Source organism: Rhinolophus ferrumequinum, chromosome 5 (assembly GCF_004115265.2).
Source record: "Rhinolophus ferrumequinum isolate MPI-CBG mRhiFer1 chromosome 5, mRhiFer1_v1.p, whole genome shotgun sequence".
In the NCBI taxonomy this organism is placed as follows: Eukaryota; Metazoa; Chordata; class Mammalia; order Chiroptera; family Rhinolophidae; genus Rhinolophus; species Rhinolophus ferrumequinum.
Window position 1 is genome coordinate 33,489,341 of NC_046288.1, and position 12,984 is coordinate 33,502,324.

The 12,984-nt window shown below is 40.3% G+C and overlaps 1 pseudogene; it reads left to right on the forward strand.

Moving 5' to 3' along the window:
• Positions 1 to 5,180: 5,180 nt before the first annotated feature.
• LOC117022300 (40S ribosomal protein S26-like) lies at positions 5,181 to 5,505 on the forward strand (annotated as a pseudogene).
• The last annotated feature ends 7,479 nt before the right edge of the window (positions 5,506 to 12,984 follow it).

Sequence of the window (12,984 nt, forward strand, 5' to 3'; positions counted from 1 at the left end):
AAGTAAGAGAAAAAATAAACATGTGGGATTATCAAACTAAAAAGCTTTTTCACAGCAAAGGAAACCATCAATAAAACAAAAGGGATCCTACTGAATGGGAAAAGATATTTGCCAATGATATATCTGATAAGGGATTAATATCACAAATCTATAAAAAACTCACTCAACTCAACTCCAAAAAATAAACAACCCAATTAAAAAATGAGCAGAGGACTTGAAGAGACATTTTTCTAAAAAGGACATACAGATGGCAAAGAGACATATGAAGAAATGCTCAACCTCACTAACCATCAGAGAAATGCAAATAAAAACCACAAAGAGATACCACCTCACCCCAGTCAAATGGCTATCATCAATAAATCAACAAACAAGTGCTGGCGGATGTGGAGAAAAGGGAACGCTTGTGCACTGTTGGTGGGATTGCAGATTGGTGCAGCCACTATGGAAAACAGTATGGAGGTCTCTCAAAAATCTGAAAATGGAACTACCCTATGATCCAGTAATTCCACTCCTAGGTATCTATCCGGAGAAATCCAAAACTCCAATTCAAAAATCTTTATGCACTCTTATGTTTATTGCAGCACTATACACAATAGCTAAGACATGGAAACAACCGAAATGCCCATCGGTAGATGACTGGATTAAGAAACTGTGGTACATTTATACAATGGAGTATTATGCAGCCATAAAGAAGAAAGAAATCTTACCATTTGCAACAACATGGATGGACCTAGAGAACATTATGTTAAGTGAAATAAGTCAGACAGAGAAAGATAAGTACCATATGATCTCACTTATATGCGGAATCTAAAGAAAAGAAAAAGGGAATGAACTAATCAGAAACGGTTTTGGAGACAAAGAGGAAAAACTGAGGGTTGCTAGATGGGCGGGGGGGGGGGGGTAAGAGGGAAGGTGAGGGGATTAGAAACCAATCAGTAACCACAAGATGGCCACGGGGTTTTGAAAATTAATCTGGGGAACGTAATTTAGTGGTTACCAGAGGGTAAGCGGGGTGGGGGGGGTGGGAGATGAGGGTAAGGGGGATCAAATATATGGTGATGGAAGGAGAACTGACTCTGGGTGGTGAACAGACAATGTAATTTATGATGATGTGATACAGAATTGTACACCTGAAATCTATGTAATTTTACTAACAATTGTCACCCCAATAAATTAAAAAAAAAATAGAGAAAATGTCTTAGCAACTTGATTTTCTCCAAACTACGATCCAGGCTTTACTAAAAATTTGTTACTTGATCTACATAACTGGAGCAGCATCTCAGCCCCTTCTTTTATCTGGCCGGGATTTTTTTTATTAGTCAGGTGATATTCCCTAAAACATAGCTGTTAGAGATTGATAACATCTGTAAATATAAACTATAAGAAGCATGTTTGCCACGTCTCTGGGCAACATAAAGAAGCTCCTCTCTATTCCCTTTGCTGACATCTCCCCCATTGTATCAATATTTACTATCCTACCCAATTAATGTGCTTTTTAAACTCAAAATGAGTAAGAAGTGAGAACTGAATGAAAGGCTTCCACTTTACAGATGATCTCTTCCTTTGCCTTAAGAAATTTTAGAAGAAATACAGCTAGCTACACTCTGACTCATAGCTGTGCACCACCTTATGGAGTGGGGAAAGTTTGTAAGGAGAATTCCAGAGCCACATCCTCAGCGTCCTCTGTGTGCTGAACTGAATGTGAACAAACCAAGCGTGAGTCTATGTATACAGAAATCCCTAATGTGGACCATCTCCAGTTCCTTCCCCTCCTCATACAACCTCCCTTAATAGCTTGTTTCATGTACCTACGCTGCTTTTCCTTTACAGGAGGTAGAAAGTGAAAAGACTCAAGGATTATCCCCTTGTGGTTTCTCAATGAGAGCTCTGTTGGCATTTTTATTCCTGGGGGTGCACCTCCTGCAAACTGGGAGATGTTTCTCATCTCTAGCCACTAGCCAGTAAATACTGTTAGTCATTGGAAATTTGTGGGAGCGTTTTTGCTTGTCACCAACATAAGGGCAATTCTCCCCTCTCCCCAAGAACCCCTAGACCTCAGTGGAAGAGTAGACTTTCCACCACTGGTTTTAACCCCTTGAACTCTGTGTAGGGGCCCAGCTCTTTGCCATATCTCTGCTTTAACAGAACAAGTGGCCTTGTAAACAAATGTAGCAGCAAAGCTAATCTGTACAGACATTCCCTCCTTCATTTTTCTTTGGCCGTGAGGCACAGCACCCTGGGAGCAATGAAAGGCAGGAGTTTATGTTGTGACAGAAGCTTGAGCAGAAAAGGAGATGCTAGAACATTAAAGTTAGAAGGTATCTTAGCAGTCGTCTTGTCAAACACCTCATTTTAGAGATAAAGAAAATGAGATTTTGAATCGTTACCCGTAAAATATACTCCCAATGTTAGTTATTGCTGTGATAATTAGTAATTATTATAATTACTACTATATTATTATTTTTATAATTATTTATTATATATTATTTTTATTATTATTGTATTTACTACATCTGTCTTAAAATTGCTTAACCTCATGGGAGGGTGTTTAGTTCAGGAGTTCGCCAGAAGCCAAGCCTGATACATGGACTTGGATGAAAGTGCTTTATTCTAGAGGTGATCCAGGAAGCACAGTGAGAATTGGGAAAGTGATGCAGTGTAGAGGCCATGCTGGGTGATCAGATCCACCTTCAAGACTGAAGCATTTATTCCCCCAGCTGCTGGGTGCGCTGCTGGCAGCAGCTGCCAGTCTCTGGGAATTGCTTTCACCCAATGTCATGCTCCCTTCCCAGGAGCAGCCTGTATCTAAGGACTGGTTGACACAAGGGTATGTATGTCCAACCCTCACCTCCCTAACTCTCAGCAAATCTGAATGGTCATCCCAGTTTCAGAGCTTCCTGTGGGGTCACTGACACCTTTATTGAGACTGTCTCATCTTCAGCTTCTCCCTCTGCCTAATCCTGCTTGCTTTTCTTCCCCTGCAGGTGTTAACCCTTAAAAGACTCCCAAACAAACGTTCTGCTTGCTAATCTCCTTCTGTACGCTTACCAAGGAGCCTAATCTGCAAAGGTGGGCAGGAGGAGTTGTTCAAGAAAGCAGAGGCTGAAAAAGGGATTTTGGAGATGCATCCCATGCCAGCCAGCTGGCTATGAGGACTGCATTTCTGGTTGTAGAGGGAGCCGGGACCAGCCTGCACAAGATAGCAGGGCAATTGTGAAAACTTCTGCCTGTTGTGAACTGAAAGATGGCAAACTGGTAAAAGGAAATGCACGACGAAGTGTAATGTATTGGGTATTTGAGAAATATGGGGAAATTAGTAATTCTGAGAAAAATGGATTGGATGGCTATTGCTGGAGGCTTTAGATGATTTGGAAAAACATAATAGAAGGCACAAAATGATTAATCAGAAATTAAAGGTGAGATATGAAAGACAGACGGCATCTTTGGAACACATGAAGAGATTCTCCTCTCCTGTTGACAAAGAGCAGAGAAATCTGAGGACCCATCCAGGACGTAATCATAACACTACCAGAGCTCCCGAGAAGGCTGAACTCTCAACCTAGCCAGGTCTGCACTAGATCTGCCATAAGATCTGCTGGATCATATGGGCATGAAGCATAGCCACTTGCATCTTAGCCTGTTGTTGAGCATATTCACGCTCAGCTGACATCCATTCATTCACCCAATATGTTGGTTGGAATAGTATTCCCAGATATGGAATATTGTTCCTCCAGAAACCTTAAAAGCATTGTGTTTCCTTTTCATGGTAGAAGGTGCATGATGCAATAATTTATCCTTTACTTCGGAGGAAAGTCCGAACATGCTCCAGACCACAGGATCCCTATACATTTTATTGATAGGGAACACTTCTGAATCTTCATAGGTTTTGTTTTACCGTCTCTGGAGCACATGCGTCTTACTCAGGACTTTAACGTATTTGCCACTTGTTGCTCATCTAGTCTGATTAGCATGATATTATCAATATTGTGGGCCAGGGTGAAATTCTAGGGAAATGTCAGATTATATTAGGACAGAGGACAAGAATGCAAACCTATTTGTTTGTCTTGTTCCTGTGTTGTTTTCAGTTTTATATCCCACATAATATTACTAACCACTGTCACCCCAATAAAATTTAATTAAAAAAAAGAATGCAAACCTAGTCCTGGGGCAAGCCTATAAATATAGTATTTAGAGTCTATTATAGTCTGTTCCAAGTGAATGCAACTGTTTCTGGTCTTCCTTTCTGATGGGAATGGAAAGGAAAATATTTAGCAGCTTAATGACTGTCGAGCACTTGGCTGAGGGTCTGTTAATCTGCTCTATCGGAGACACCACACCTGGCCTGATGTACAATGAGTGTAAATATTTGGTTAAGTTTGTAGTAGGCTATTTTCAGGATCCAGCTGACTTTTATGTAGGCCAGACTGGTGAACTAAATGGCAATATGATGGGGCAGCACTCCATCATCCTTCAGGTCTTTAAGAGTGGCACTGACATTTGCCATTTTTCCCATGATCAATACACTTTTTGATTTGCTATATTGCCTGACTATCAGCGGAGGGATTGGGGCGGGTTCCACTTGATCTTCATGCTATAATCGCTTTTATTTCACAAGCCAAGAAACCTATGTGGGGATTTTGCCAGCTTCCAAGTATGTTCATTTCAATTATGCATTTGTGATTGGGAAAACTACTACTTGGTCCAGGATCGAGACCATGCCATCTGCAGTGGAAAATGATGTCGTGTTTGAAAAAAACAGTTTCTAGGTGGCTACTGGGCACTGTAAGCAATGGGGCAACACGTTATCATGTGGCCAGGACTGCCATCGTTAGCTAGGTTCCGTCAGACCCATAATTGTAAGGTCAAGCAGGCCCAGAGCAATCCATCCCCCTCAGGCATGAGCAGAGTTGAGGGGGATAAGAAAGCAGCACAATCAGGTGTCCCAGGCCCTCTGGTCATCCACTGCTACTGAACTGTCCCTCAGCTCACACCTGTGGCCACATTTAGGGGTTGGGGGAGAAGGGTGATCCTTCATAAATAGGTATGGAGAAGAATAAAAGCTGAAGTTGCTTCATACATGTGTCAACTCAATATGCCAAAATTGACAGCTGCTGCACTGAAGCTCCATTCATGGGTGACCTTTAAAGACAGGGTAGCTCTCTTGGGTCCTCGCTCTCAAGATGACCAAGAAAAGAAGGAACAGCGGTTGTGCCAAAAAGGGCCAGGGCCATTTGCAGCCTATTCACCGCACCAGCTGTGCCCGATTGAGAAGTTCGTCATTCAAAACATAGTAGAGGCCACAGCTGTTAGGGACATTTCTGAAGCGAGTGTCTTTGCTGCCTATGTAGTTCCAAGCTGTATGTGAAACTACATTACTCTGTGAGTTGTGCCATTCACAGCAAGGTAGTCAGGAATCGTTCCCATGAAGCCTGGAAGGACGGAACACCCTCACCCCAATTTAGACCTGTGGGTACTGTCCCATGACCTCCACCAAAGCCCATGTAAGGAGCTAAGTCCTTAACAACCGACCCAAGAAATATTCTCGGGGTGGGGGGGGGGGGAAATAAATGGAAATTATACTTAAAAAAAAAAAAAGAAAAGAAAAGAAGACAGGGATAAGGGGAAATCCTTTCATTGTCCCAGTGAACAGAGCTTTGAATGGTGTACTTGATCATTTACTTTGTGAGGAAAGAAAAGTGGCTCAAAGTTAAAATATATGTGGACTGAAGTGTCCCCCCAAAATTATGTCAAAGCCCTAATCCCCAATGTGATGGTATAATTGACCCTTGAACTACACAGAATTTAGGGGCATCAAGCACTTGGTAGTGGAAAATCTATATAACTAGAGTCAGCCATAGCTGGTTCCCAAACTCTATCGAATTGAAAATACAATTGACCCTTGAAAAATGTGGGTTTGAGCTGCGCAGATATTTATTTATACACATATATAAATCTTTTAAATTTAAATCTAAATTTTAAATTTAAATCCGTGTGTAAGTGGATCTATGCAGTTCAAACCTGCATTGTTCGAGTCAACTGTATGTGGGAGATGGGCCTTTGGGAGATAGTCAGAACTAGATTTGGCCATTATAATGGAAGCCTTGACAGTTGTATCTTTTTGTTTTTTGTAATGTAAAGTGCCTGACTTAAGCTTTGATTGCTGAGGCATCTACTTCAAGGATGACTGTCTGGAATAACACTTGTAAGCCAAGACCAGGTACACATGCACACACACTCCTCCCCCCACCCCTGCCCCCTTACTGAGGCTCCTTTGTTATAGAGATCCTTGGTTGACCATTTGAGCAGTTGGGTTCTTTTCTCTTCCCTGAGCTTTAAATTCACAATAAACTGTGAGACCCCAAAACCTAGGCCCTATCCTTGACTCCAATAATAGTAAAACACTAGGATTATTTCCTCTCTCTCCCTCTCTCTTTCTCTCTCTCCTGTGACCTTACTGTGTAGCCCCAGGTGTGCTGTGTAATTTCTAGGTCCTGTACGTAATACACCTTTGTTTTTTTCAGTTTCCTGATGATTATTGCTGAATGTCATCTTGTAATCATAATAAGAACCACAAGTGTCAGTGCAACCACAACACTGGTTATCAACAGGCTGAGACCTGTACACACAGCCATGAAGGCAGGGCCCTCTTGATGGATTATGACCTTACAAAAAGAGGAGAGTTATGAGATCGATCTCTACCCTTCCACTCCCTCCCATGCACCTGTCAAGAAAGGCTATGTAAAGAGGAGACAGATATCTGCAAACCAGGCAGAGGGCCTTCACCGGACATGGAATTTGTTAGCACATTGATTGATCTTGGACTTTCAAGCCTCCAGAACTGTGAGAAATAAATGTTTTTTTGGTTAGGCTACCCAATCTATGGTATTTTATTATAGCAGGCCCTAACTAAGACATAGACTCATGGTAACTGGCTTCACTGGTTGGTCAGAGGCTTAGAAGGAGAAAAAGTAGAAGAGAGGAAACATATAGGTTTAGGTTAGAAGCACGCGGATCTATAGGAATGTACATAGAGGTGAAGAGCTCTATACCACATGTCAACACCCATCAAAGAATATCTACTACAGAAGAGGCATTAAACAACAAAGTAAACAGAGTGATTTAGTCAGATGACATCATCCAGTCATTGACAATCTGAGTGCTGGCACAATGAGTATATGAATGAACTGGCCATGGTAATAGGGATGGAGATTATTCATGGGACCAACAGCCTTCCATTCACAATGCTGATCTAGATATTGCTGATGCCAAATCAGCGTCCTGACAGCAACAGAAACCAATGCTAAACTCCTAATTCAGCACCATCCCTTGAGAAGCCACATGATGCCAAAATAACTACAGAGGGTGCCAAAATACATATACACGTTTTAAGAAAGGAAAACAGTATTGAATTGTAATAACATATACCGATAACAAAAGATGAATACAAGTCATGTTTGACTTCTGCAATTATAAGAGGTGCTCAAAGTGGTTACCATCAGCGTCCAGACACTTCTGATTATGGCGAACTACTGCTTGAGCAACGTTGACCACAGTGTCCACTTGTATACATTTTTTTGGCACTCCTGGTACATTTGACCCCTTTCATCCTAGGAGAAGCAGAAATTCATTCTGACTAGAATCAACACATTTCTAATGAGGAGTCTCATTTCCTGCCCATAGGATCTGGTGAAGACTAACTGGAACTTGAAGCAAACATAGTCAGTCAGAACGGCACATGGGAGGAGCTAGGGCTTATGGAAGTTCTCATACTCTACATAATTACAAGAACCCTGAAGGAATAACTGTTTATAATAGAGCCCTGTGATTCTAACTTCCCCTTCCCTTAACTTCCTTCTTCCTTCTATAAATAACCCTCCATCTTGGCGCAGGGGCCAGAGTGTGCACGTGGCTTGCCATGTCTGCATGCACTGGGTTGCAACCCTTTCTTTTTCCCAAATAAATCCTTTTTGGTGACGAAACACCCAGTCGATATTATTTTTCAGTTGATAGACCTTAGCCAGCATCACTAACAAGAGCTTACAAAATATTGGATCCACACAACATCACATCAGAACAAGGGCCCCCCTTTACAAAAAAGGAGGTGTGGCACTGAACACATAACCTCTGGATCTACTGGTACTGTCCTGTAGCATGCCGTCCAGATGCTGTTAGTCTAATACAGTGATGGAAGTCCTTTTGAAGGCACCACTAAGGTGCCAGCTCAGAAACAACAGACTGTGAGAATGAGGCACACTCAAGGATTCAGTACATCCTCTAAATCAGTGGTCACCACACCGTGCTGTGTAGGATATGTGATTCCGGAAACCAAGGACTTAGTATGCTATGTATCATGTCCAGTGACCCTCTTTGGATTTTTTGCTCCCCATCCTTGCATCTTTAGTCTCTGTGTGTTTCGATGTGCTAGTTCCCCCAAAGAAAAATACTTCTACTTGGGGATAAAGCAGGAATCCCATTAAGCTTTAAGCTATGGCAACCTCTGGGCATTTTGGACTACTTATTCCAAAGGACAAGAAATCAAGAAGTCACATCTTGGCAGATCATCAGGGGAAGTCAGGCTTCCTTTACACATGCAAAGAGGCATATAGGAATATGTTTGGCACCCAAGCAATTCACTTAGGCATCTCTTGATAACACCCGGCCCCATTTTTCCTGTAAATGAACAAGTGTAGAAGCCACAACTTGAGAAGGGAACAGGGACCAGGCTAAGAGTCCTCAAAAATGAGATAAGCTACCAAGAGCAGCAGAGATACTAGCTGAGGGTGAGGGATAGTAGAGGAGGGAGATAATGCATATCAGTCATGGCCTTGATATTATCACTAGCTATAGGAGCTGTTGTTCATACCTCTAACTTTCCTCTTATAAGTTTAGGAAAACTAGGAAAAGAGGCCTAGCAGAATCCTAGCATTGCTGCTCCAGAACTTAGATGAAGTGAAACTGAGTGGAGTAAGTGGTGGACTGCCGCGGAGGCTGTGATACATTGCCCAGATACTCTCCCCACTCCTCCAGGCTTTATTCCCCAAACTGCTAGAACTGCTGCTGGATAAACCCCCTCACCCTCCACACACACACTCTTAACTGTCAATCCTCCCCCAATATTGCCTTCATCTGAAGAGACCTACCTCACTAAGTTACTCCCCTTTCCTGGAGACAGACTGAATTTGATAATAACTTGTCAATGCAGGAGTATTGTACGGATGCTGGCCTCTTTGTTCCAACTCAGACAACTTTGAAGAACCATCCAAGCTTCAGATCTCCCTATGGCATCAGTTGATACATTTTTAATAATTTTTAATAACATTACTGTTCGACTTCTCCCTCAGCCCAACTTTCCCTCCTTCCTTCCTTTCCCTTTACACAGATTAATCCTGAAAGCACTTTCCAGTAAATTTCCTGAACATCAATTTCCTTCTTAGAGTCAGCTTCCTGTGGAATCCCAATCTGCAACAAACAGGGAAGGAACTTACATTGGCAAGCCTGTTATAAGTGTGGACAATTAGGGCTCAGTCTCCCTAGGGTCCATCTCAGAAACTATGTTGAACATGTCTCAGAATTTTGTCATCGAGAAATGAGGGTGTCAGAGTATTTATATACCAATTCCTACCCATCATGGGCTCAGCAGTCACTCTGGAGTTTTTCACATACTGGGACTTTCTTCCTGCTCTGTGAACTGAGGAGGTTCCTGCAGCTAGAGGACACCATCAGGTAGAACATCTCAGGAATCCATTACCATATAATGTGGACCGTCCCCAGGGCAGGTGTAGGAGTTACAAGAGGAACATTGACATCTTCTTCAACAGAGGTCATGTGGAACCATGTGATGTATTTCCACTGAGGGGCATAAAAGCTAAATTATCTTTGTGAATGATAATAGAAATGAATCCAAGATGATTGTTCGAATAAAGCAGCATAGATTGAGGCCAGGAGGAGAGAAAGCAACTAGTGATTCTTTGTTATAATACATTTTCAGTGTGGAGTGCATGAGACAGCACTGGGTAGGGGTGTGGGTGATAGGGTGGCTGTGGAGGAAAGGCACATCATGACCATATTTTTCATTAAATTTATTGGGGTGACATTGATTAATAAAATTATACAGGTTTCAAGTGTACAATTCTATAATATATCATCTATATATTGCATTGTGTGTTCACAACCCAGAGTTAGTTCTCCTTCCTTCACCATATATTTGACCCCCTTTACCCTCTTCTATCTCCTCTTCTCCCCCTTTACCCCCTAGTAAACACTAAACGCCTGGCTGTGTTTGAGTTTTTGCTTGTTTCTTTGTCTTTTCCGTTTGTTGCTTTCAGTTTTATATTCCACATATGAGAGAAATCACATGGCTCTCGACTTTTTCTGTCTGACTTATTTCACTTAGCATGATAATCTCAAGATCCATCCATGCTGTCACAAATGGCAGTATTTCATCTTTTCTCATGGCTGAGTAATATTCCATTGTATATAAGTAACACATCTTCTTTATCCAATCATCTATCGAATGACACTTTGGTTGTTTCCATGTCTTAGCCACCATAAATAATGCTGCAATGAATATAGGGGTACATATACCTTTACAGATAAATGTATTCAGGTTTTTTGGATAGATACGCAGAAGAGGGGTTGCTGGGTCACATAGCAATCCTATTCTTAATTTTGTGAGGAACCTCCATACTGTTTTCCATTAGCAGCTGTACCAATTTACATTCCCACCAGCAGTGTATGAGGGTTTCTTTTTCCCCACAACCTCTTTTACACTTGTTAATACATGTCTTATTGATAATAGCCAATCTAATAGGTGTGAAGTGATATCTTATTGTTGTTTTGATTTGCATTTGCCTAATAGCTAGTGAAGTTGAACACTTTTTCATACATCTGTTGGCCATTTGTATATCTTCTTGGAAGAAGTGTTTGTTCAGGTCCTCTGCCCATTTCTGATCTGGATAGTTTGTTGTTTTGTTGTTGAGTTGTAGGAATTTTTAATGTATTTTGGATATTAACCCTTTATCAGAGGTGTTGTTTGCAAATATCTTCTCCCATTCAGTTAGTTGCCTGTTTGTTTTTTTGATGGTTTCTTTTGCTGTGCAGAAGCTTTTAAATTTGATATAGTCCCATTCATGTATTTTGCTTTTACCTCCCTTGACTTTGAGGTCAAATTCATAAATCATCTTTAAACCCACGTTCTATACATTTAGTACCTATACTTTCTTCTATGAAACATTGTTTCAGGTCTTATGTTTAGGTCTTTGATCCATTTTGAGTTAATTTTGGTATATGGTGACAGATTCTAGTTTCATTCTTTTCCAATTTTCATGCTTTCCAATTTTCCCAGCACCATTTATTAAAGAGGCTTTCTTTTCTCCATTGTATGTTTCTGGCTCCTTTGTCAAAAATTATTTGCCCAGATATATGGGTGGGTTTATTTCTGGGTTCTCAATTCTGTTCCATTGTTCTGTGTGTCTGTTTTTCTGCCAATAACATGCTGTTTTGATTATTGTCACTGTGTCGTATAATTCAGGGAGTGTAATACCTTCAGCCTTGTTCTTTTTTCTTAGGATTGCTTTGGCTATTCAGAATATTTTGAGATTCCATACAAATCTGATGACTTTTTGTTCTATTTCTTTAAAAAATGCCATTGGGATTTTGATGGAGTTTGCACTAAATCTGTATATTGCTTTGGGTAATATGTCCATTTTAACTATGTTCATTCTTCCATTCCATGAACACAGAATATTTTTCATTTTTTCTGGTGTCTTCTTTAATTTATGTTAATAACTTCTTGTAGTTTTCAGTGTATAGGTCCTTCACATCCTGTATTAAGTTTACTTGTAGGTATTTTATTTTTTTGTTGTTGCAATTGCAAAAGGAATTGTTTTTTATTTCTTTTTTTGAAATTTTATTATAATATATATGAATGCAATGAATTTTTGTACATTGACTTTGTATCCTGCAACTTTACTGTATTTGTTCATTGTTTCTAATAGTTTTTTGGTGGAATCTTTAGGGTTTTCTATATAAAGAATCATATCGTCTGCAAAGAGTGACAATTTGACTTCTTCATTCCCAATTTGGATGCCTTTTATTTCTTTCTCTTGTCTGATTGCTCTGGGTAGGACTTCCAATGCTGTGTTGAATAACAGTGGCAAGAGAGGGCATCCTTGTGTTGTTCCCGATCTTGGAAGAAAAGCTTTCAGTTTTTCACCATTAAGTATTATATTACCTGAGGTTTTGTCATATATGGCCTTTATTATGTTGAAGTACTCTCCTTCTATACCCATTTTATTAATGATAAATGGGTGTTGTATCTTTTTAAAGGTTTTTTCTACATCTATTAATATGATCATATGATTTTTACCCTTTATTTTGTTTATGTGGTGTATAACATTGCTCAATTTGTACATGTTGAAATATCATCCTTGTATCCCGAAATGAACCCCACTTACTCGTGATGTATTAATCTTTTTAATATATTGTTGTATTTGATTTGCTAGTCTTTTGTTTAGGATTTTTGCATCTGAATTAATCAGAGATATCGGTCTGAAGTTTTTCTTTCTTTCTTTCTTCCTTCCCTTCCTTCCCTTCCTTCCCTTCCTTCCCTTCCTTCCCTTCCCTCTTTCTTTCTTTCCTTCTTTCTTTCTTTCTTTCTTTCTTTCTTTCTTTCTTTCTTTCTTTCTTTCTTCTTTCTTTCTTTCTTTCTCTCTTTCTCTCTTTCTCTCTTTCTCTCTCTCTCTCTCTCTCTCTCTCTCTCTCTCTTTCTTTCGTGTGTTATCCTTACCAAGTTTTGGTATCATGGTAATGTTGGCCTCATAAAATGAGTTAGGAAGTATTGCGTCTTCAATTTTTGGAAGAGTTTGAGAAGAACAAGTATTAAATCATCTTTGAATGTTCAGTAGAATTTACTAGTAAAGCCATCTGGTCCTGGACTTTTGCTTTTTGAGAGGTTTTTTGATGATTATTTCAATTTCCTTGCTG